The following is a 24463-nucleotide window of genomic DNA, read 5'->3' on the forward strand; positions in this document are numbered from 1 at the left end:
CGGTATTTTCAAGATTATGCTGTTGGATCAGCATGCTTTGACTTCTCCAGCCTTCAAACTGCTTGAAAGTCTGTTTTTTCTCCTCCAGGACTTACGAGACCTTATGATCTAACGCCTTGCATATGTGTAAGGCTGTTATCACTTCTTTACCAAGTGACACTATTGGGGCAGGAAGCATAAGGCTATTGGGGCCAGATTCTCAGCTGGTATAAGACAACATCTGGAATGGGAGGCTATGCAGGTTCACACTAGCTGAGAATTTTGCCTCTTGAAGTTATAACAGGAATGTGCTTGCGGAACAGATAATTTCTTTGATTGTTTCACAACAGGGACTTGCAGTTTTTCATGCTAATCTCATACCATGCTAATTAAGCCACTGGGCAGACAACTGCAGCATTTAAATTAAGCATGTCAATTAACATGCTGTTGAAAGATACCGCTTCATTAGTATCTTTTATTCTCAAACATTAAGATGCTTCTCATGGCCAAATATACCCACACAACTGAGAAGGAACATGGAGAAAATAAACTTCTGTACAGGTTCCTATGTGTCACCATGCTGCACTTACAGAGCTGCATATCTTCTGATCAGTGGGTTGCAGTCCTGGCCAGTCTGCCATGTCTCCAGATGCACAGACTCTGATACCATAACATCAGCCCTACTGACACCATGCTTATCTTCTCAGTGATCTAGGAATACATATCAAAAATCACTGGTTAAAGAATATCATCCTATGTCTTCTCCAAAGCATGCCAGATGCTAACAATATGGAGGAACTGCAAATCTGTTTTACAATTTGTTTTACTTTGCTCTCCACAGTGGGTGCGAGAAGCGGGCTGTGCCCCACCATTCCTAATTTCTTAAAGCCCACCCAAACTGGTGTGGTGCTTCGGCAGTTATGGCTTGTTTTCCAATGGTACAAACAGCTCTCAAAAGTATGGCACTGAGTAAGCGTTGAGAGTATGTGCTCTTCCACCACTGCTAAAGGGAACACCCAGGCAATCAGCTGCAGTCCCTGCTCTGAATTATCCCCAGAGGAAAAAGAGCACAGCAGCCATACTAGACAGAGAGAATGAATTAGTGGCACAGTATTCCCACCAAAGCTTTGTATGCCATATCACCTAAAATCTGGTTTTGCCACACAAACCACATTTGCCCACAAACCACATTTCCCTGAACCCTGATGTAGGACAAGCTGGTCATTTTTTTTCCATTCTGAGCATAAAAGAAAATTCCCAAATGGGTAATCAGGAGATTACCTAGTGGCAATAATACTTTCTTGCCTTGCTGAAAACTTAGCACCGTGCATTTGGGTCACTATATGCAATTTCTTACGGCAGCAAATTTATCTGTCAGGCATTAGAGGACTGTATGGGCTCTCCTAGGCAGGAATAAAAAAGTAGCAATAACCAGTGCTTGCTACTAACATTGGGTGGGCAACACTAATATAGATAGGAGGAAAAGTTTCAAGGGGAAGAAGTGGCAATTTTACATAGAAAGATTAATAAGTGACCATAAAGTCAAAGTAGGAACACCCACACACACACACTTTAAACATGTTTTTACGTTCACAAGGTTTTTGCACGAAAGACAAAAATCACAAACCACATCTTACTGCCAAATCTAAAGTAGCGTTTATTTTTCAGGGGGAATTATTTCCAACAACATATCGCTGTAAATTTTCTTATCAAGGAGTAACAAAGAAAGGGATTTCTCTTTTCAGATCAAGAAGGCAGCTCTAGTAATGCCTGTATTCATTCAGCTTTTCATTCCAAACATCATCCATCATGCCGTATGTCCCTTAGACTGGACTGCAGAAAACATACCACAAATTCTACTTGGAACAGCAATGCATCTTGAACAAAGCTGACTAAACTGAAAATTAAGTTTTCAACAACTGCATGTTAAAAAGAAAATCAATGAAAGAAAAACAACGAGCTCTACTGAATAAACATCCTGCAGTTAAAAAAAAAATGTTTTGACTGATGAAGAAAAAAAGCCATGACATTTTAGGTGGCCTAAAAGAAATTTCAAGGATCATAATAAAAAGAAAGTTGGCATTGTATTAAAATATAGTTATCCCAAGGGATAACTGGAATATAGCAGGAAACCAGGACATAAGACTGGCTTTACACTTTTCTCAAAGCAGTTCACTAAATCTTGCTTTCTTCATCTCATAACCCCAAGCAGGGGAGTTTACCTTCAGGATCATCAACTTTCTTGGTTGTGAAGCAGCTTTAATCCACTTCCTTGATCCTCCTGCAATCAATTAATGCTGCACTAATCCTGTCCTGGCCAGGCACAATGTGGAAAACTACATATAGTACTTTATCTGCAAGAAAAGTATTTGGGAATCTGGGTTTGAATCCAAGACACTTTTACCTCTACAGAAAGGTCAGGACGAAACACTCAATAAGATTTACTGAGCTGTGATATCTACAAAAACAGCAAGATAAGCTCTAATGAGAAGCAATATCTTTCATCAGATCAACCGATACAGCTGGAAAAAGCAGACAACTTTTCAGGCACAGAGACCCAGTGCAGCTATGGGCAACACCTGAAGTTTAGTTTAGATTAGCCCTGCAGTGACAACAAGTCTTTTGGCATTGGACATTTACATATTAACCCTAAGATACTTGTTTTTATATCTTCATGGAAAACATTTTCATAGTGTAATTAGAAATAAATTCCCAGCTTTCATTTTTATGACAGCAAAACCCAAGATACTTCCATAGGATCTCATATGCTAGAGCTAACATCGCAAATGCATTTGTCAAAATTAGCTGTATTTTTAGTATTGGAAACCTCTGTCCAGTCTCACAAAATTCTTAAACTGAGTACATTGATTCCAGAGAATTGACTTTTTTTTTTTTTCTGACAGCTTAATTTCTATCCTTACAGACAATATGAATCATGCACGTTCGTGAGAAAGTGTAGGTTAATGAGATTACTATGCAAAATGCAACTTCCTCTTGAGTGAAGTTGCCAAGTGAATGTCTTCACTTGGAATACTCTGGATGCTACTCTGAATGGTATCCTTGCAAAACAATGCAGCTTCAGTAGAAGCAACCAGCTGCTCTTCTTTCTTGTACATGTTTAGGCTTGTTTATCTTCTTCCAGTCAGTTATGCAGGCACAGGTGTCCCCACGGGCATATCACTTTTATGTTTGTCATCTTTGTGGAGCCAAAACGGCTCTGAGAACAAAATTCCCTGAATTTTGTCCTGAATTCCCGTTCCTCCTGTGCATTGTCAGTGGAATTCTTGAGTCTTTACTCAATCCCAGGTGGGTACAGCTGTGCAAACCCATAGTGAGGTCCTCCTCTGTGTATAGTAGCTGCTATTGCTGTACTATATCCTATTTTACTTCTCTTTCAGATATAGAAACAGCAGAACAACGTAAAATCATGGTAACAAAAACACCCAACAAAAGAAAAGGCCACCATAACAAAAATCACAAGCAGCTCCTTACATTTGTATTTTCTCGTTCACAGACAGCCTTGCCAGCACAAAGGAAATGAGGTGTACTCACACTGAAAAGAAACAGGCCCCTTCTGCATGGCCAGGCCCCTGAGCTTCTGCTAGTGAGGCTGCTGGTACTGATGGCTTGGGCTCTGGAGGAAAACCATTGGGATCTTCTTGCCTTCCTGGGCAAAAGCGGCTTCCTTCTCTCTGGGTGGTCTTTCCAGTGATGGAGGTCCTGTCCTTCCGTTCCCGGTGTGACCCAGGAGTGAACTGAGCTCATTAAAATGTACTTGCCTTTCCTTTGAAAAAAAGAAAAAGGGTGGAAATCAGTAGAGTCAGGTTATGGTACTGCCTTACTATTTAAAAAAAAAAAAAGAAAAAAAAAGAGATGGTGTACTTGTTTGTAGAAATCAACAGCATTTCACCCATGTGATGCATCTTTCTTGAGAGACCAGAGCAATTGTCAGATCAAGCATTTCAAGACACATCATTTCCAGAAGAGAGGAGTTAGACACACTCTTGATCGTGTGCTTCTGTTTATTCTGTGTAAGGGATCCAGGACACCTGTGTTAGTTTTAAAGCTACTACATGTACAGCACTTGACTGCTATATTTTGGCAAGTCCCAGCTGTTATTTCACATGTGTGAACTACGAAAATACCCAAGGTAAACACAGACTTAGAAGAAGTACCAAAAACATTTACAATAAATTGTAAGTACGGCCCAGTATGTTAACCTGCTAATATACACAGTGTGCTGGCCCAGATCTATTTCCTTTAGAGAAGCAAAGGGAAAGAGATGTAACAAAGCCTGTATGAAGCACCACAACCGTTTACCAGTCATTTCTCCTAAAGGAACAGCACCAATATGGATTGCTCTTCTAATATTTTTCTTTACTCACAGTTGTTTCCAGCCAAGCTTACCCAAATGTGGGCAAATCAGAACAGAAACATTTTTTTTCTGTTTGTTTTGTGCATCTGACAGCATTTAATCTAAAATCAGTTTAAATCCAGATTACTTACATGTGTGCACATGCTCACACTCCCCCTCTACACACACAATGTTAAAAGGACATTACTGATGATCATTTATTTTTCTCTGCTCTTGCTGCATTTCATAATATCCCTTCTCTCTTGAAATAGTGCCAGAGAAGATTGTCTTTAATATACTTCAGTGGTGTCAAAAGAACCTCAGGAAATGAGGACTGAGGTGAACATAAGGTCCACTCTATGCCACCAGTACTCTGATTATACATACTGCTTTGTACAGGAGGTAAAGATCTGCACTCCCGATGTCCTGCCTTCAAAAACCAATATTCTCTCCACTTTCTGTCTCCTCTAATTAAAGCCAATTACTTTGACCTCCTTGGTTTCTCCTCCAGAAGCGATGTTCTACTATTACCTACTGTTGCTCAAAATCAGGTTTGAGTTAAGCCTCAGAAACTCTTAGGTTTCACCAGAAATGAGTTTTACTAGAAAAATAGGATTTCTTTATCGCCATGATTTCCTGTATATGGGTCACATCCTTTTAAGTACGATCATCAGCTCTGTAAATACTGCTCTTGGAGGTAAGCTTTCCAGCTGCCGCCTGACATATCCTGACGTAACCACCCCGTAGTCTGTGAGCCATATCCTCTATTGGACAAAAAAAAAAAAAAAAAAAAAGGAGAAGAGATATTGATTCAAATTCAAGGGGCCAAATAAGTTATTTCCAGGCAGCAACCTGAGCACAGAGTAATGTTTCCTAAGGTATATCAGAGTGGAGCCTAGCAGGTATGGGAAGCTGTAGGAGAAAAGGGTCACTTCTTGATTAGTGATGAGACCTAAATTTTGTAATGGGATAGGAGGATTTTGTGTGACCAGGGTCAACTCAAGCTCTGATGAAACATTTCCCAATGTTTTAGTTCTCACTTGCCAAATTCAGCCCTGATATAAATAAGCCCTGTTCTGCTGAAGCTATGCAATGGGTGAGTTAGCTTGCTGTATAGGAACCACGTGCCATTTTGTGATTAACTAATTTCTCACTCAAAGGTTTTCGGTACTTAAAGACTAATATTGTATTTGTCCCCATGTTTGACATGGAAATGTTCAACTGAAGTATCATGTCCCTCCAATTACAGGTGCTTCAAACTCAGTATGTTTCACTTACATGAGTCAGTGATCATTCACCGCTCCCATTCATCATAATCCTCGATTGCTCTAGTTCACTCAGCAGTAATTCTAGCTGGCTTTCATCATTCCCATGGAAAATGTACACCAACAATGAAATCTCTCAACAGAAGTAATCAATCTCATTTGGAGATTTATAAAAGCACTGAGAAAAAAAAGCATTTATATCTTTATGTGAGAAATAGCAATGAATAAGCATGTAAATCTCTAATAACAGTACAGCTCATTTTGTCAACAGTGAAATGTTAATTTGATGGATTCAGCCATTTTCTCTTTCTGATGCCAGACAATGCAATGCATTTTAGAGTGATAGATCTAAAGAATCTTGAGACCTTCCTGGATAACTTGAAAAGAAGGTGGCAGGGTAGGGGTGGGGGAGACAAGGAAAAGGTACATGCAGTTATCTACAGAAGTTCATAGAAAGCCACCAATACAATGCGATCTAGAAAACATTCCTCCACCATAGTGACAGAACTATGAGATAGTTAAATATCATCTTTAGAAACACTAAAGTGCGTCTTGTTTCTTTAATGCAAAAAGAGTAGATGCCCAAGGCAGAGAAAATTTTGCCTCCCTTATTTCTTACCCTCACAGATTTTGTGCATACTGTACTCTGGCCAACTCGTTGTCTGTCCAGTTCTCCCAGCTTTGATGACTTGTTTGAAGTCCTGCAGAAAAATTGGGGTGAGGGTTGGGAATGAAGCAAGCTCTTCTGTCTTCTTGTCCCACGCTGTAACCATGAGACCACCCTCCTCCATAAGAGCCTGAAGATATCACAATATCAGGTGAAAGGCACTTCTATAGCTTTCCATATATTTTTAGCCAAAATAGCTTTGCAATACTAGAGGATAAGCAGTGAGTATAATGGTTTGAGGGTTGATGGCTCTGTCAAAGAAGTATTTACATCAGGTTGATACTGGCTTAATGTGGTCTTTACTAGCTCCCATTATGATGATTTATTAGTCTTTCCAAGTCATGAAAGAAAGAAATGAGGCTTGGCATTAGCTTTCTAAAGATTATAATTGTGTTTCTGTAAAGAAAGAGCATAAGTGGCAGATAGCTGTCTATGTGTAGATAATGTTAGTAATGAAGAATTGCAAGTGGTGCTCATTTTGGGTGTGGGTATAAAATATGTATTAAAAGGAACAAGAGAAAAGAGGAGATGAGAAGCTGTAGAAACAAAAAATTTTTTGGTTGTAAGATTTAAAAAACACTCTGCACTAGGGAACAGGCACAATAAAAAAGCAAAATAGGATTTAATGAAGCTATTGCCCAGGCCACCATGCTAGAGGCTGCTGAACAAACACAAACCCTCATGATGTAGAATGTTTGTAATTTGGAAATTTTTATAACTCACCAATATTGTAAAAGACAGTATAGCATAAGAAGATCATACTAGGAGTCACAGAATGATTTAGTTAGGACGGGACCTTTGGAATCAGGGCTATTGTTAGGTCAGGTTTTTTTTAGTTCTATCCTTAGGTAAGCTGTCAGTACTTCATCTACAGCATAAACCTAGCCATCTCATTTATTCTTGTAGGCTTGGTTTACACCTGCTGCAGCCAAACCAGAGACGGTTTCAGGTATCAGTTTCTCTTCTGACCTGATTTCAGTGCCTTCAAAAATATCTGTTTTCTTCTGGCTCTCATGGAGACCTCTTACTCAAATAAAAGTCCTAAACCTCCACCAACTTCCTATAACTTCCATCATGGACCAAAAGCGCTGAATTGCTTTTGCCTTCCCAGCAAATGCTATGGTGCTGGAGAGAGCAACCCCCATTCTAAAGATATTATGTGTGGACTTTCAGCAGGACGTTCTCTGAGAACTAGCTTTGGTAGCAGGAAAAGTTGCTTCCGTCAACATTTTCTGATGTTGTGTCCGGTGTATATTTACTCTTTGTACTGCATTTCATTTCAGATGCAAACTTGCTTCTGTCCCAGTGCTGCAGAGGAACTGAAAATGGATAAACAGCTTGGCCTTCTCTGGACTTCCATTGACTTTAAGGATTGTGTATCATTTGCTCCTTCTAACACTACAATGTTAATGCAGTTAGTAATATACTTATGCATGTCTTGGTCCTCCTAGCTCACAGACTTAATGGCTGAGAGTGCTAGGAAGAGGAACTGACTTTAGTTTTTCTCTTTGCGTGACATGACAAAAAAGATTCTTCTGAGAACAAGTAGGTACTAAGAGAAAGCTGTGTTGGAGCTACAAAGCCTTATAAGGGCCTTTCAAGGAGTCAGACCCATGCAGAACTATTGCTGCTATGAAAGATTAGTACTATGAGTTAGGAAAAGAAAGTGACTGCAGCATCTTAAAAGAAACAATCTATCTTTATTGCCTTTTAAACCAATTAGGGATCAGACCACAAGCATTTCTACATCCTGCTTTTGCTCACAGTGCTCATGGGTTATAAAAATGTTGAAATTTCACTTCAACTTTATAAGAATATTAAAATAAAAAAATGGATGTGTTATTTTTTACTTTCATGATGGTTTATAAGTAATGTTGTACTATGATGGTCTAAGGGTATAACCAAGGTCAGGTGTGTAGAGAGAGGCATTATCTTTTATTAGACTAACTAAAATAGTTGAAAAAATAGATAAGATTTAGAGCATGCAATCACTCTTCAGGTAAAAAGAATAAAACATCCTTATCTGCATCAAGCTGAACTGTGGAAAGAGATGAACTACAAGGTTACGGTCACTGACCCCCTTGTACGTGCTTACTGGGAGAGAGAGGCACGAAACCTGTCTGTCATCTGCACCGTTTGAGAGGAGTCCCCATTTATGATTCATGATTCAGACGAAATTTGGGGATTGCTATCCCTAGAGACTGAAGGGGACAGGATTTTTGTCTTTTTCTCTTTTCTCAGTGTCACGTGCAACAGCCTGCTTTTGACAGGATTTTTGCTCCAGCAGTAGGAAGTTAGGAGCTTGACAGGCATCTTGCTGGTCACTACAATTTTGTATGCCACATTGTGTCTTTCTAATGCATCTGTTGGAGAGGATGACAAACGGAGACTTTTCACTGCAACCCCACTGCTTACCTCTTTGGTAGGTAGTCTTGTTTAAGTCAATGAGACCAAGTCAAGGTGTGACCTTTAGGATGGATTTAAGTTTCTAAAGAATTGAGACCTGAAAGAACAAACCACTGTCTTTAGAAAGCCTGCAGATGGCATTGCTCAAGCAAGCATATTTGAATTCTTCATGAAAAGAAAAATATATCTGAATAACAGAGATCTAAGCGAAAAAGCTCTTAACAATTAGCGCCTTCTACTTTCTAGTATATTTTTCCGTGGATTCAGCTGCTCTTAGGAAGTGTACATAAAACAAAGCTTTGAGTCCTGCAGCCTAGCTTTGTTTCCTTGCTCTGTAAAGGTAAATTAACAAATAGGAGCACTAATGAAATTTTGTTAGAATTTAGATGAGGGGGCAGAGATTTAATAAATGCTACTATGATACAGTCTTTTATACACAAATGTACACCATTTGGAGACTATTCTGTTCCCATTCTAATGTAATTAACAGAGATGTGTTTCACAAGTATTCCACAAGGAATTCTTGTGCATGAATCTAGTCAGGCAACAGAAACAGTGCTCTCAACCATCCAGCAACAATGAGACAAAAAGGTGAATAGCAAAAGCTGTGCATTAGAAATCACTGCACAAATATGAAGTTCTGCAAAAATGACATCACAACTGTAATTAGCCTGGAAATATGTGGACAAAAAGGGACTAAAACTACAGATAAATGGTTCAAATTTTTCTCATGGATTAATATAGTGTTAATTTGCTTGAATGCAGAACTTCACAAAAGATGGCATCTTCCAGATGATGAAAATATCATGTTATAGCAGTAACGTTTTTTTACTATTTGTCTCTTGTTAGACTGGCACATGGTCAGACTATTGCAGAATATCCAGCTTCAGGATGGGTGACACTCCCCTCTGGTTTTGGGACCCATGCCATGAAGAGCAAACATCCGTATCAGTATAACCATATATGCTTGTGCTTAACCATATGATGTACGAGAAAGACTGAACAGCCCTTGGGAAAGGTTCTGGCAGGATATTTGTCAGATTTGTTTCACATACTGGCAAATGTCTTAATTCTCCTTTGGCTCACTGGACAGCTGCTCAGCAATGATTTGGCTGGTTAAAAAGTTCTTGAGAACTTTTTACAAACCCTATCATCTCCACAAACAAATGGACATCTGCACTTGCCCCAGAGTGGTGAAGAAGGCTCCGAAACAACAAACAATTATTTTCTTAAGGATTACACTTCGGAATTAAGTTTTTTTTTTCTTTTTTGTAAACATTTTTAGGTAGATCCTATTAGCCAGATTTTTCTGTTTAACTTTTTGTAAAATATATACACACATGCATGTATATATGTATTCATATGTGAGATTGTAATTATAACTTACACAAATATAAATACAATTATAATACAATAATTATTCTAATGTTTAAGAATATAATAATAACTTTAATATTATTATAATAAAATTTATATGAAGATCACTTACATGGGATCTTTCCCTATACATCTAAAAATCCGTCAGGAAATTATGGAATTGTGTAAGTGTCTACTAAATGTCATTGAAATTAGAGCAGTATTTTTAGTGAGGCATCCTAAACCAACAAAGCTTCCAGGATGACCTATTTGCCTGGTCAGACCTTTTTCTTCCCTCTATCCCAGTAACTTCCAGGCCAGTTTCAATCCAATTCAATATTTAACAGACAATGGTGTTCCTATTAGTTTTATGAAATGCAGAGGACAGAAACCTGAGGCAGCAATGTGATGTGGTCTGCTTCACAGCTTGTGAGTTGGCATCCAGTCAGCATGGTTGTACGTCAGACCTGCCACTTCACACCTTTCTCTTGCCCTGCTGGAAGCATCAGCTGAGAGTGTCTAGGAACTTGGTCGTTCAATTCCTTGCTGAATAATCCATGAAACTCTGCAGCATCTCAGAAGTTACTTTTATCATTAAGAACATGCAATCCTAGGTGGCTGTCAAAACCTCCCTGGTAAGCCTTCAGCATAACAAATTTTAGTTTACAAACCACATTTTAAATTCCACTATCAACCCAGGAAAAACATTTTGCAATATCCTTGCTGATGAATACCTACCTGCAGAGCAAGGGGTGACATTTTTCTAAGCCATTTATGTTTCAATATCCAGTTTAGAGCAGCAGAAACAGAGTGGGTAGTGTTTAATTATATCCAGCATTTATTTTTTCTCTAAGAGAGAAAAAAATGGACAAACAGCCACCATGTTGCTATTGGTGGTACCTTGAGACCGATTTTGTTATTCCTGTAGCTCATTCCAGAAGCCAGCAGAAAACTCACACTGAGACTGCCAGGGCCTTTGGTACCTGCTGCAAATGCATGTCTTCTACACCCCTCACTTCTCTGCAGCAGGGTCCCCAGCCTCGGCTGAAACCACACAACCCTGAAAGGGGATGTGGAGCAACACAGTGCGCGATGTAGACAAGATGTGGTCCTCACTGGCTGCTCTGTCTTCTACAGCACTCTTTTCCCTGGCTCGTTTATGTTAGCTTTACATGAGGTACTATAATGCCAGTGTGTATAAATCACTACAGGACAGGATGCAACTCTCTGGCATCCTGAATGTAAGGACCAGATTTAAACTCCACCCACCCGCATGCTTGAAATTAATGTGAGCCTTTGCATTGTCTGCAATGAAAGTTTTATCTTCTCTGAGTTGCAAGAAACCCTTGCAGCGAAAGTGCAACTGCAAGCTAGGTCACGGTGGTGTTCTGAGGCAAAGGAGAATCTGAAAACACAAATAGCCTTTGCAGGGTAAGAGTGATTCCATTGATCTATTACATTATTGTAGTATTAGTGCCGATTTGTCTTACTGTGGGCTGTTTATGTGTAAATGGACACGATACCTTGGCGTAATATTTACAGAGCTCAGGCACATTTTTATCACATGCTGAGCTGCTGAAATGGTGTATCTGCTAGATGCCATGGAGCCTTTGACAGGTTAATGCTGGTGATGACCAAAAAGGGGCTCATAATATGCTGCCCTAATTACCGCCTCCTCAAAACCTTCTCAAGTCCGGAGAATTCGCAGGAGAAAGCTTATATCCAGTGAGGCATGGGGCATATGTCCAGCCCCAGGGCAAAAGTGAGCACATTCATCTTGTATCACATGAGGCTGGGAGGGAATGGTGCCAGACCCTCCGAGTCATCCTGCAGTATAACAAGCAGATTACTCTAATACAAAAAATGTAAACCACAATAAATGGGAGCAGATTTTTAGCTATGATAGTCCATGAAGCTTTCAATGCATGAATTAATTTTTTGATGGAAGTCTGAGCTATTTTCATTGTTGACAAATACATTTCTGTTCCTATGGATGGTTTTATAAAAATTGGTGGTATAAATAAAAAAGTATAACTTAACTAGATTGTCTTTATTCTCTGATTCAGTTTCCTCTGAATGAAACATTTCATTTTGACAGGTCAAAATATTGCATTCTAAGGAAAAAACACTGCAATGTTTTGTTCGAGCTGAAAAAAGTAGCTCAGGTCTGAGATGTTTAAAATACCTGAGTTTTATTCCATTTTCTTACTCTTTAAAGAGACATAAAGCAAAAGAAAACTCAAAGACCGTAAGTCAGAAAAAAAACCCAAAATGGAACGAAATGTATCAGTCCACTATTTAGTGAATTTATGCACTGTCCAAAGAGCATGTGCTTTGTACCTATGTAGGCCTTTCTTGCAGTGGTTCCAGCTGTGCAGTGTACGACCACCTGGAGTAACAATGGAGCCTCTAGAATTACTTTTATGCATATACAGCAGGCAGGATTGGGTCCTATCTACATAAAGGAAACTTTTTCTTTTGAAGATGTTCTCAGCCAGGAACACCTTTATGAATAGCACAAGTTACAATTTAAATACTTGAGTTGTGTCTCACATCTGTTCGATGCCAGCATGCTGTAATTGACTGGCTCTTTAGATTAAATCTACTGCGTGACAGGGAAACCCTATAAAAGAAAGTCTGTCCTTAACATTCCAGCTAGATGGTAGAATTTTATATGTATTCCTTACTTTGGCTTCCAGTAGAAATCACATCCTTTGAGTTGTGGATAGGTCCCAAGGCTGAAGAGAGCCAAATTTCTCTCTTCCATTACCCAATGGGGAATGGGGAAAAAAAATGCACGCTGAGTGGTGCAGTTAGCCAACATCACATCTCAACCCTTCCCAGTAATTCAAAAGAAAGATTTAGGGGAGGGAATGAATATGGAAAACACTATGATACAAAGCATTTTGCAAGTGTTTTACAAAAGCATCATCCACTAAATGAAGAAAAGAAACTCGATTGGTAGCTGGCAGCAATATTAAATGCATCTGTTTAAATACCTATACACTTCTAAAAGAGTAAAAGATTCCCAATTCTCCCCCCCCTTTTTTTCCTTACACTTCTTATAGTGAGAAAGCCACCCTTTTTTTTTGTAAAAAGAGTCCTTAAAATGTCTGTTTCATGCCTTCTAGAGTCGGGGGGGGGGTGTGTGTGTTCTGCTTTTTAATATGATTAATAACTCTAACAGGTATTCTTCAAGCCAAACAGCTGGGTTATTGCTTAAGAAACAGCTGTTTCATTGCTAAATATATCCTTATTTCACCAGCCATCGGCTTGCTGAAGCTTTGCTGGTTAGTTGCTTTTAAACATTTGCTGATAGTGAGAAAGTCCTGGTACTTAATCATAGCTGGTCCTGCAAAAGCCGGAGCTACTTTGAAAAAATAATACACAGAGAAAAACATTGGCAGAAAGCTTTTTTCTTTGAGGGCGGGGAGTTTTTTTTTTTTGTTGTTTTTTTGTTTCAATGCCACATATTAGGTTGCAACCAGATGTTCACATTATAGATCCTGCCTGGATTAAAAAAAACCCAAAACAAAAAACAACAAAAACCCCTTTTTATTCAAAAACGTCAATATCGTTTAACAGCAAATGTAATATAATTACAGTATTCAATAAACATTTAACAAGACACAGACATTTTCTGCAGGAAAATATTACCAGAGTGAGCCTTTTAGCAGTTTAGCAGTTAAATTAGTAATTTCTTTTATAACATCTGGTGAGCAGTCTCTAATTTCTGAAGTTTTGGAACAAAAAGACATTGGGCAGATTTTGAGTTATGAATAATTTGCCAGTTGTTTACCTTTATGCCAATCTAATTCTCCCCTGCATAGATGCAATTGAATACATTACAAATGTGTTTTCCATAAAAACCCCTAAAATGCAGGGGAGGGGGGAACGTAGAGAACGCGTTCAAGCAACTCTGGCCCTTCGCAGGCATTACCATGCCTGTCACTGTCCCTGCCACCTCTCTCGACACCTGATGGAGGCTCAGAACCCCACCCTGAACTGCCAAAATTCAAGAGTGCCTCCGTGCAGTGACTCAAATCAAAGCAGTTGACCTTAGCAGGAATCTTTCCATAAACTGTGTGGATTTGGGATCAAGTCCAGTGACAAATCCTCGTGGCAAGAGGAGTCTCTCTGGAAGTGGGAGAGCAGAGGGGCACCATCTGGGTGAAGAAGGACAGCCCCAGCCACCTGCGAACATGCCTGTGGCCAGCCTGGGGACATGACCCTTGGGGCGGGGACGCTCCTTCCACAAGAAGAGGTTGCCAAAATACTAACCCCTTTCCTGTGCTGAGAGCGTTCCCTAGGCACGGTGCATCCCTAATATCCCAATGCTTCTGGCTCTGTGTTTTTCCTAACTTGGCTGATGACCTCAGATCTGTTTGTAGCAACTGCCTTCCCCGTTGCAGTTCAGCTGCTTGCCTGTACTGCAGGCAGGACTGCAGCGGTTGGAGTGATAGCCTCCACTGCAGGGCCCAGCTCAGTCCACTACATCCTCTCCTATCTACTCTAGGATTTGGGTCCACCCTGCATTTTGTGACTGGAATTAGCATTACAGCCACTGTAATCCTGTGTGTTGGGTGAAGATTGCCAGCAAGTAATTGATGTACAATCAGTGCTCTGCAAACCAGATGTTAGAAACAGTGTGATAAATCTTCCTATAACTTGTTGATTTCCAGAACAGAGTTAATTTATTGTCCCTTATCTTGAACGGGTGATAATATTAAAGTTAATAAAAATTACTGTTCGTCATCATGTCATCCATCAACGTACAAAAGATACCAAATTTTTGTATCTTTTAGATGAAAGGTTTAATTATTAGCCTATTTCTAAATGTCATAATGTTTATTCTTTAAACCCCAAAATTAAACCTTCAAGTTTTTTTTAACATATTCCTAGCAGTAGTTGCTCCAAACATGCTCATAAAACTTCTGCAAAAATTCTCTGAACTGTTCAAAAAAATGGACTTTCAAAATATCCCTCCTTGTTTTTAAAGTGTCAATGTTGAAAGCCCTTTTCAATACCCAGGAAGGAATACTTGTTTAAAAATCATCATGGGCTCACTGCACAGGTGATCTCTTCTTGTGGGTGCTTTTGTTGTACGCTATGGCAAAGCATGGCCGGATCTCATCTGCCATGTGTTCTCTGTTCAGTGAAATTAGCCGACACTGGGGTAAGTACAGGCTAGAATGTTATCTGATGTAAAGCACAATAGTGAATTTTTAACCCATCGGATCCTTCCCTTTTTCTGCTTTCCTCCCCCCCACCCCCCCAAAAAAAAAAGTTCAGAGGAGACCCAAATAAAGCACACAGATATTTGGGGGGGATTTGTGCTTTGCTAAATAAGCTAGTGCACTTCCAGTTCCCCTGCAGCTCATGCAAACATAAACAGTCCTAAAAGAGGAAAGAGAGAGAAAAGAAGAAACAGAAGCTTAAGCTAAGCTTTGTTTTGCTCTCGATACCTCACGTCCACATGTGGGAAGTCAGTAAGCTGGATAATTTCTTCTATAGCCTACAACTCCAGTACCAGTTATATAGCGGACTGAAATAACGTACTGGCAAATGCCAAGCAGCATCAGAAATTAGAGGCAGCACAAACCTTTTCAGAGAACTCAAACAGTTTGGATCAGTAGTGAAGGGCACCCAGAATCCAAAACCTGCTAAGGCACAGTAGGACTGAAGGGCATTTCAAGCCTTGTGACAGTAAAGGATCGGTTATTTGCCAGTGATAAAAGTGCACGGTCTGTCTGAATTCTATGCTGCCTTCACTGCAGGTGTTTCTCGCTCTAATGACTGGGACAGCCCTTTTGTACACAGCAGCTCGTAGGATTCAGCCTTCTCTTGTCTTTAGGAGTGTACCTCCTTGCTGCTTGCTAGACCAAGAGAAAGGAATGTAAATGGAAGGAGATGGAGTTTAGGATAAGTAATTCGGTAAGAATGGAGACATTTTAGTGGAGGAGGTGTTCTTTTGTTTGGGGGTGGGGGGGTGGGGAGTCTTGTAATTTTTTGGCATTTCTCTGCTGCTTCTTAAAGCGGAGCATATCTGGGATGCGACGCTCTGTGGTAACTGCTCCATCCAGCTGCAATATAAACAGGGCTTTTTGCTGCATGTTTTAAAGCTGTAACATTAAAGAGAATAATGGACGATGCCTTTTGATATCTTTGTATAAACGAAGAATTTTCTTGCAGTGAATTACTGTGTTAATTTATGAAAAGTAAACAAAGCCAAGTGCAAAACTGATTCTATGTATAACCTAGCTTTCCTGGTGCCTAATGAGGTGACAGTGATGGAATCAAAACAAATATCTTTATATTTCATAAATGTAGGGAAAAATACTTCTGTGTTTAATCACCACCTGAGTCACTGACAATGCTGGCACACCAACACCACCGGTTTTAAAGTAAATAGCAGTCACTTTGTCTAGTGACCGAGGACACAGGCAAACTCACTGTGGACCACCATGAGTTGTAAGATAACAAGCGTGCAGAAACAGCAGATAAAGCTCAGACATGTTTGCAACAGTCTACGCTTAGGTAATATACCTTCCCCTGTCATTATCCTCATTCCCCCATTCATTCATAAACTATTGCAGAAACAAAACACTTCATACTGAGTGCCTCCCTTGGGCCAAAAGTTGCCTTTGGCTTCCAAAGCTTTTTTTTCTGGAAGAAGATATTGAAACCTGGGCCCATGGATGACAAAGTGCTATCAATACCCCTAACACATTATCCCTCTCATGTTGGGAAATTTCTTCCCGTGCTGGTTTGAACTAGGTGCAAGTCTCGTGATATGTAGGTCCTCCAAAAAACTATGTGATCACAGGAAATCTTCTAGCCCAGGGTGTATCTTTAACGGGCATGTAGTCCAGACCTCTCTGGGATCATTTGGATGGATCTGTTACTCTTTACATTTATTCTCTTACTCAAGAGGTGTATGCGTATTGGTGTTTACACAGAGTTGGGGTTTGAGTGTCTGCAGCAGTATAACTGGCAGGTTATCGTGTGCTGGGTGTATGCCCTCCTAAGAGTGCCAGAGGAGGAGACTCCACCACAGCTGCATGCTGGAGAGTGATTCTGCACACAGATAGGAGCTGACAAACTCGGTTCTCCAAAACCAGCTCCAGTCCAAGTCACACTGATGAACAGTCATGCAATACAACAGCAAAAGCAATGTGATGCCAACTGGTAAACTAAAGTTGGCTATATTTATTGGGGGTCTTTTAATGGACATTTACCTTCTTAAAAGCTGTCTAGAGAGCAGCCATTTTTGTCCCCTACCTCTTCAGACCTCTTCCTGAAAAAAAGGAGAAAAGGCACAGCTTACCTTAGAAACTCTGTCTTTTTTCCTCTCTCATTTCACAATAGAAACACTTGCAGTGAAAGCAACTTTTTTTAATATGGACCTATAACAGAGGAACTTGGGGATCCCTGGTAGAGGTGGGTATGGCAATTCCAATTGCCATCTACACAGCCAAAGGTAAATAAAGTACCCAGAACTGTCAGTTGTCAGCAGTGACAAAAATAAAGCTGGGAAAGAATCCACTTGTCATTATCCATATATTTCTTAAGCTGATTAGGAATCCAGAGTATTGGCTACACGCTAACAAACAGTCAGGCCCTTGGACTCAGTCTCTTCTGGTGCTGCCAAGATGTAATCACTCTAACATCCTGGACAGCCTAACCCTGCCTCCTTTTTAATAAGCTCCCATTTAGGAAACCATTTATAGATAAAATAAAGGAAAATTATTGAGCTCACTTTATATTCCTGAAGAAGGAAAAAGCAAAAGTAAATTAAGTCCAATTTGCATGGAGTTTTGAACACGCATGGATTTGGATATAAGCTATGGAGCAGACATAGAACGTTGTAGCCTTTATAGTCAATATTTTATTAAATTTTTCCTTGTAAATTTTGCTGTGTCTTTATTGCATTCATTCAGTAATAGGAGAGCTTTCCTGTAGCTAATTCTGTGCCTTGAAATTTCCCTTCTTGTTAACCTGTGACTGCAGTCTAATGGATAGAGTGTCTGCCATACAATACAATAAGGCTAGATGCAGGTACCAAGGTGACTGTATTTTTTTATTAAAATACCTTTTTATATGCACAGTTTCAAACTGATGACTGCATTTGCAACACCTAATTGCCACCAGTATCCACAAATACTTTGCATTTAATGAAAATATCAAACCAAGTCCCTTATTTCAGTTGAAGCAGCAGGTTGTATTACGCAGTGTAAAATCCCATTTTATGAAATTTCATAGCACTACGGATCTAACTTTGCACTCTCCATTCTTGTTTGAACTTTATACTCTTTATATTGCATGGCTTTATTAATTTTTTTCATTGTAAGTTTCGAAATATTTCTGTTGCATCAGGGAACCAGGCAGCCCCATTGTGGCTAATTTAACACCTGTAAGTTGCCATGGCTACCAACCAAACACTTTCTAGCTTTATAAGGTAAGTATCTAGTTCACGTTTTAACATAGTGGTGGATTCGGTTCCAGTGGTTGTATCTTTTATTAAAAATTCTATTAACTTTATTCTTCACCACCATCAGGGATCACTAGGAACACACAACTTCTCTCACTTTTTAAGGCCAGGAGGGAATCACCTCAGTCAGCCAAGGCTGACCTTCATACTGTACCACACAGATCCTCACCTAAAAATGTCTGAATTGTTTTTTGTTTAAAAATCCAAAACACTTTTGCTGCTTACAAGAGTGAAAAAGGAAAAACAGATGCGCTATTTGAAGACTTGGTTTAAATGAGGGGTGGAGGGAGCCGTGTCATCTTTGGTTCTGTCTTTCACTTGACTTTTCTCAGAGCGCAGCCTCATCAGACATGATTTTTGGTAAAACCTAACAAGGATCTGAAGGTCCTCTTATTTATGTGCAGCCACATCCTCTTCTACTCAACTGTATTCCTAATGCAGGCTTAGACTTGCTTAAGGTAAAGAGCCCTGTCTGTGTCAGGTATGAAACATCATGGTGTTTACAGCCTACAGCCTAATGAAAGGCACGACTCATGGATTTTAGCTTACCTTATAAAGGAAAACCAAATTTCATGGCAATACAAATCAAAGATTATAATTCTTCAAATTCAAAGGACAGGCAGATACCATAAAAACAGGGTTTTTAGTGCCCAAAGATATCCTTTATATCTGTGCAGTGTTAATCTGATGTCCCATAAGTCATGACTGAGATAAGAGACTACCCACTTTACAGGGATCAAGCTGGAACCCATCAGCTGGGAGACCTGAGAGAGGTGAACCAAAAGGGTCTCACAGTTTCATCCTTACTCAGTACAAATTATACCACAAGAAACAATGAAGCTCCATAACTTACAAGGACTGAAAATCTGCCCCTATCTCTTAAACACACAGTAAAAAAAAAAAAAAGTTTTTTAAAAAAGGTACAGTTACCAATAAACAAACTTTTCTAATTTAGCTATTTAAATAGTTTGGAGTCAAATTCTGGAGTACATCTAGCTTACATCTAGTTAACACTACCGATTAAGGTCATTACTGCAGAGCCACTTGGTGTTGAGAAAACTGGTGAGAAGACATGAAGAATGACTGAAAGAACTGCATCGAAACCCCCAGCTAACATCTGCTTGGTGTTTTGGTTTCTTTTCTTGGCTATTTTTACCTCCCTGTGAGTACCTATACACAGTCTTGCTTCTCCCCCTCCTAAAGGCTGGTAGCCTCACTCTGGGGTCAACTACACCTCTGCAACTGGCAGTGGTATTTGCAGGGTGTATATAAAGCGTCCTAGAGCACCTTGACCAGGGAATGGGAGAGCACACAAGAAGTGGGTAGCACTCCATACAGGAGCATGTACCAAACACATGTACCAGTGGTATCAGCAAGGGGATGGAAACCTGGCTCGGGCTCACAGAGGCTGAGAGATCGTGGTTCTGGATCAGGGTCTGCAGCCTGAGCCCATCTTTGGTTTGCTATAATCTCTTCTCTGTCAGACAGGCAACTGTGGCAGCATGAAAACTCAGCACAGAAATCAGGTAACTTTGGTGCTGCAGTTCTAACACAATTAGAAGTTTCATAGGAAAAATGCAGGGATTTGCAAAGGGTCCGCTAGGAGAAGGTTGTGACAGCCAGACACATTCACTTCACCCTCCTGATTTAGTGGGAACTGGTCAGAAAGGTCTCATGAAAAGTATACAACACTTCCAGACTGAAAAAAAAAAAGAAAAGAGCTTGGAATGCATTGAAAGGAGAAATAAGAATGTGGGAATACAACTGAGCTCTTTGATCATGAATCAGTAGGAATGTTACTTATCTTTATGTTTGTGACAAGATTGTGGGATTTCCTTTTCAGCAAGTCCCTTCAAAAGTAGGGGGAGACTGCGACACAGCAAATTGGCACAGCTAATTCAGATGAGGAAGGCTTCCTTACACGTACTGTATCAGGCAATCCTGAATAGAAATCAAAAAAAAGAACAGGGAGATGCTTTTTGCAGGACATATAACATGCTGCTGTTGTGCTCACCAATGCAAATCCACCCTTATTCCACTGGCTTCAGTTTAGTTCTACAGATATTCTCTATTAAAAAAAACCAACCAAACAAACAACAAAACAACCCTAAACAAAAGACCATTTATACACATACCATGTAATTTATATGGCAAATCCACCAAAGCTAGTGTATGCAAGACTAAAACGAAGCATTATACACATGTGTTCAGGTCCTGGGTACCAAAGCAGGGCTGGACCTACAAGCACTTGTACAATATCAGCACTATATAACACACAGGGTAATTTCATTAATTCCCGATTTACTCAGGCAAAACAAACAAACAAAAAAAGACAGGATCAGATCCTTTCTTTAGGATTGCTCAGAATACATTTATAGCACAAATCTTAGTATCAAGGTGTAGTTAGCATCTCACTTCTTTCTACTTCTCCTCACTTTTGATTTCATCTTCCTTGCTCTAACTGTTGCGCTGCCTCCTCCTTTTCTGGGTACCAAGTGTCTGTCCGGTTCAAAGAACTTCCAGTGATTTGGACTTCTCAAAAATCAGTTCCTTTCAAAAAATTTCCACTAACAGAGTTTCCTTTGTGTTCGTATAAAAACCAAAACCAATACCTGTTGAAAATGTGAAAAGCTTTTGTTCTGGAGAGTCAAAAAGGTTAGGTGTGCTGAAAAGAAACGAATATTCATTTTTGCTATGTTTTCAAAGAAAACCTGGAAGAAGGTGATGACAGTTTATGTAATAGGAATTCTTAAGAGCAGACATGTAATCACATTGCTACCTTCTCCGCGACACAGTTTAGAGACGCTGATTGCTTTTAAATTTTAAATATTTTTCTTTGCATATATTGAAACAATTTTTGAAAATTTTATTTAAAAAAAAAAAAAGTTCCTTCCATCAGGACAACAAAAATCCGCGCAAGGATTCATCGTCATCGTCCGTGAAGTGGCAGCCTGAGATCTAGAACTGCTTAAGACGATGGAGACGATGGATGAGCGAGGAAGTGAAAGGCGGTATGGAAAGCAGATGTCGGACAGGCAGGGCAGGAGGGGAGGGCCGGCTGGGGGGGTGGGGGCGTGCCGCAGCCGCCAGGGGTCAGCCGAGGCCTCCCCAAAACGCCGGCGGCGGGGGGGGAGGCGCGCCCGCCTGCTTCGGGCTGGAATGGCACAGTCGTAAGCCGCCCCTCACGTCTGGAAGTTTGGTAAAGGTTTCTGGCAGGTATTTCCCGGGCTGCTGCCTGCACGGAGACACCGTAAGGGAGCACGCACGCATCCTGTTTGTTCCCTCCCGCCTTTACGTATCCGCTCATGAGGGCTTCTGTTTGTGTTCAACGCGGTCGCAACCTGATCCAGAAAGCGCTGCAAGTGTTACTTTTTTATCTTCAGATGCCCGTGACAGATGCATTTCTGGCTATTTCTTCAGGCCGAGCGGGGGCTGAAGCAACCCCACCAGCCAGCAAATGTATTGCACGGGGAATGCGTCGCCGTGTCCAAAAATTTATCCAGAAATCATGGACACAGTGGTACCAGGCGACAGATTCGAGCTTCTTCCGATTCAGTTCACATATAGCTCACTTTGTTTCAGATCAAATGCTTCGCTGAACTAAAACTCAAAAAGAAGCACAGCTAGCCAAACAGCCCGAGATCACAACCCTACAATAACAACCCAGGACACACACAATAGAAAAGAAAAGCTTCTGCAGCAGCAAGGAAACAGACTTCAGCCTCAAGCTTCCAGGGGGGTTAAAACAACAGTGAGTTCAATGTGCAACTTTGCATAATATGAAAATATCTTGGTCTTATATTCCCTGAGAAGTTGCAGAATCAGACTACAGAGACCTTGGGTTTCTTTGCATGTGCAGACAAGATTTTTCCAGAGCTAATTCAAGGAGAGGGTCTGAAATTGTGAAGAATGTTTATGCACGCACACTAGAACCCAGGAAAGTCCCTGAGACTTTAAAAAACAAACCCGCAAGTATTTCAACACTTTCCTGAACTAGGGCCACTGTTTGTGGTAATAATTAGAGCATTTTAATAATCAGGATATTTTAATTAATATTCAACTGGTTTTCTTTTTCATGTAAAGAAAATACATGCTTATAAACTTACCCCCACATAAGTTTTTTTTATGCCTTACATAAATAATTTCTTTAAGGAGGGATTTCTTTCCTAACAATTTTTTATCAGAAGAACAAATACAATAATCTAGTTAACACTTGTGATAGTCTAGCAAACTGAAAAAATAAACCCAATGGAACAAAAAAAAAGATTTTTCTAATTTTCTGATTAGCTCTAGAAGTGCTTGCGCCTGGAAAAACAACTTACTTGCACATTTTGTCATAATTTAGAACATTTATATATTCCTTCCTGCTGTGACACAAACAGTTATTATTAAATACAACAGCGCTTTAAATATAAAAAGATATTTGCAGTATAATGAACCTTTCCACATTCAACCTTTTTCTGCTCTCAGCTATAGAAGTTACATCCAGCTCACTGTAACATTTTCAGGTTCAAACTTCCTCCACAGCCATTCCCCGTTTGATGTGTCTGTATATGTACTTACGCAGACGTTTATGTACTACATAGCTATAGAAGTAAAGGCAGTGAATACCTTCTTCCAAATTTCCAGAACACCAACACCTTCAGGTTTCTTAACCCTTACAGAAAATCTGGGCATCTCACTCTCTCACAGGCAAGACTTTGAAACACAGCGTCATTTCCTTGGAGCACTGCTATAAATCTTTGATTCTAGGAGCAATGGTGGGGAACCAAAGTTCTAGGTCATATTTCCTAGAAGAGGCTAAGCCAGTTCAGGGGAGTTGTGCCGATTAATACTAGCACGTGGGTTGGCTCAAATACGTTCCCAATCAGACTGGTATTTTTTTAAACAGCTGTAGCCTTTTTCCATCAAAGGCAAGGGACATGACCAGAATACTTTTAGAAGGATGTGTTTCATGGGAAGTTTCACAACTTTATTGGGAGTCATTGTTTGCATAAGAAATTGCTCAAAATTGAGGAACTTTTCAAATAAAATTAAGCAGACTTTGTATTTTGGAGGAATGGAGCCAGAGTAGAAACTTGTGTCAGAGCAAGATTTCAACAAGGCTGCTGTGCTCAGGGTTTGTAACAGGGTTCAGAGGCAGCTGAACGGTTGAAGAAGAAAGTTTGTTTTTCTTATTTTAACTGTTTGGTCACAGCAGTGCTGCGAGGGTAGAGCATGTCCTATCTGCTGCCTGCCATGTGCCTCTATTTCCAAACACGGTACAAGACACGTCAGTGATTACTGGCAAAAATTATGGGATTTTTCTTCTACTGTAGAACTCTGTTGGCTCTTCTCCACAGTGCTCTGCTTCCAACTCCCTTGCACCTTCCCTCTCAGACCTCAGGTCCCTTAACCCTTTCTTCCCCACCCAGCACTGCTCCTGTTCCTTGTAATATACCCTTCCCATCACAGCTTGTTGCAAACAGGAGGTGGTGAGACAAAAGAAGCTGCAAATGGACCTCTGAAGCTTTCAAAGAAAAAAAATCCAGTCAAGGTCTGAAGTGGAAAATTTCAGCCACTTCTACTCTTTTTTTTTTTTGCTCAAGGCAACCGGACGTGTAACCCAAGGCCTTCAGGAGGCCAGAGAAGTGCACAGTTAGCTGATAGCAATGCATGCACATGCAAATAGATATATACATACCTATGTGTGCGCATGTATTTTAAAAAAAAGCTGCTGGCTTACTTCCCTCCCTTCCTTTTCTGCTGCCAGTGCTCCTAGCTGCATTCCTCAGACAAGCCCTGTTTCAGATTGACCTCTGCTTCCCAGCATCCCAATGAAGAGACCCTCCCTCCGTGGCTGCCCAGGGCTGCAGTAAGGACCTGTGCCTTTATCCAGGCTATCTGGGCTTTAGGATGGGAAGGTGGCAGTAGCATTTGAAGATCCCATTAGTAGGGCTGAGGTG

General features: G+C 40.3%; 1 long non-coding RNA gene across 1 annotated transcript; it reads right to left on the minus strand.

Moving 5' to 3' along the window:
* Nucleotides 1–1620: 1620 nt before the first annotated feature.
* LOC142053065 (uncharacterized) lies at nucleotides 1621–20455 on the minus strand. Its single transcript, XR_012659079.1, has 7 exons — nucleotides 19695–20455; nucleotides 17266–19062; nucleotides 8681–8768; nucleotides 6218–6299; nucleotides 5612–5776; nucleotides 3862–4006; nucleotides 1621–3763 (listed from the first exon to the last, which is right to left on the minus strand). It is a non-coding gene; the product is annotated as an uncharacterized LOC142053065 (long non-coding RNA).
* Nucleotides 20456–24463: the final 4008 nt, after the last annotated feature.

The sequence above is a fragment of the Phalacrocorax aristotelis genome, chromosome 2 (assembly GCF_949628215.1).
Source record: "Phalacrocorax aristotelis chromosome 2, bGulAri2.1, whole genome shotgun sequence".
Lineage (NCBI taxonomy): Eukaryota > Metazoa > Chordata > Aves > Suliformes > Phalacrocoracidae > Phalacrocorax > Phalacrocorax aristotelis.